Below are 1,974 nucleotides of genomic sequence, written 5' to 3'. Positions count from 1 at the left end.
GAAAAACACAAATGTAATTCTACAATACTATGCCAAGTATTTGAAAGTACACGCAAATTTATTGACAAGTGGAAAACGAAGTACAGAAAGATAAAATGCCCCAAACGCTGGGATTAGTTTGGGTATAAGAAAGTGACTTTCTTCCATTATTCCATTTTCTTTTATTTTCTAAATGTTTTTATAAAATTCTATTACTTTGTGAGTAGTCTCTTCTTCCTTGGCTCCCAGTCTGTCGTCCCCCCAACCCCCACGTTGCCACATGTTGCTTTCTAGCACGCTGACCCTAAACAAGCTGGCCGTGAAGGGGACATGGTCATGATGAGAGTGGACTTCAATGTTCCTATGAAGAATGACCAATAACAAATAACCAAAGGATAAAGCTGTTGTCTCAAGTATCAAATTCTGCTTGGACAATGGAGTAAATTCAGGTGTCCTTAAGCTGCCTAATGGTATTCCCATGCCTGAAAAGAACTCCTGAGAGCCAGTTGCTGCAGAGCTCAAATATTTGCTGGGCAAGGATGTTCTGTTCTTGAAGGATTGTGTGGACCTGGAAGCAGAGAATGCCTATGCCAACCCAGGGGCTGGGGCTGTCATCCTGCTGGAGAACCTCCACTTTCATATGGAGAAATAAGGGCTGGGTAGGTAAAGATTCTTCTGGGAACAAGGTTAAATCTGAGTCAGTGAAAATAAATGCTTTCTGGGCTTCACTGTCCAAATTAGGGGATGTCTATGTCAGTGAGCGCTGAGCTCATAGCGCCATGGTGGGTGTCAATCTCCCACAGAAGGCTGGTAGGTTTTTGGTGCAGAAGCAGCTGAACTACTTTGCCAAGGCCTTAGAGAACCCAGAGCAACCCTTTCTGGTCATCTTGGGCAGTGCTAAAGTTGCAGACAAGATCAAGCTGATCGATAATATGCTAGACAAAGTCAATGAGATGATCATTGGTGATAGAAAGGCTTTTACCTTCCTAAGGTACTCAACAAGGTAGAGATTGACATGTCTCTGTATGATGAAGAAGGAGCCAAGATCGTCAAAGATCTCATGTCCAATGCTGAGAAAAATGGTGTGAAGATTACCTTGCATATTGACTTTGTCATTGCTGACAAGTTTGATGAGAATGCCAAGCCTGGGGAAGTTATTGTGGCCTCTGGCGTACCTGCTGGCTGGATGGGCTTGACAGAAAGCAACAAGAAATGTGTTGAGGCTGTGGCTCGAGCTAAGCAGATTGTTTGGAATGGCCCTGTGAGGGTATTCCAATTGGAAGCTTTTTCCAGGGGAGTGAAGCCCCTCATGGATGAGGTGGTGAAAGCCACTTCCAGGGATTGCATCACTATCATGGGTGGTAGAGACACTGCCACATGCTGTGCCAAACGGAACACAGAGGATAAAGTCAGTTATGTGAGCATTGGCGGTGGTGCCAGTCTAGAGCTCCTAGAAGGTAAGGCCCTTCCTGGGGTAGATGCTCCCAGCAATGTTTAGCATTTTCCTACCTTTTGGTTCCTCTGCTCAGCCCCTAAGTTAACTTGGTGGTTTCCACAGTGTCTCCATTTGGTGCTAGTTCAAGATTCAGCTAGTGGCCAAGAGATGCACCACCAGGAACCTTACACAGTTGCACAGCATCTCAGCTCATCTTAACGACACTGTGATTGTCTACATTCTTCAAGATCCCATTTAAATTCCTTAGTGACTACAACATTGTGCATCCTACGGTGCATCTATTTATATTTTGCTTGTTAAAGGCAAGTAGGTTGTATTCTTAGTTCTGTTCTCTGATTAGCTTTGTCACTCCTCAAGACTCAGCGTGGAAATAAAATGAAATTCCAGTCGTAGGTTAGGAGAAGATGATGATCTATTAAACAATAGAGACACCCCTTGAAACTGGGGGAAAATCTGTTATTTGTAATGTAAAAGAAATTAAACATTTTTAAAATTAAACATTTATTAGAGTTTTTATATATTTTTGAATCTGCCTAGAA

At 43.0% G+C, this 1,974-nt stretch overlaps 1 pseudogene; it reads left to right on the top strand.

The window, feature by feature from the left end:
- The first annotated feature begins 259 nt into the window (after positions 1 to 259).
- Positions 260 to 1,477, top strand: LOC103746762 (annotated as a pseudogene).
- Positions 1,478 to 1,974: the final 497 nt, after the last annotated feature.

This window comes from Nannospalax galili, unplaced genomic scaffold, assembly GCF_000622305.1.
Source record: "Nannospalax galili isolate Female #2095 unplaced genomic scaffold, S.galili_v1.0 scaffold344, whole genome shotgun sequence".
NCBI classification, from domain to species: Eukaryota; Metazoa; Chordata; class Mammalia; order Rodentia; family Spalacidae; genus Nannospalax; species Nannospalax galili.
The sequence above is the reverse complement of the archived record's forward strand: the minus strand, read 5'-3'. Positions and strand labels throughout refer to the sequence as shown.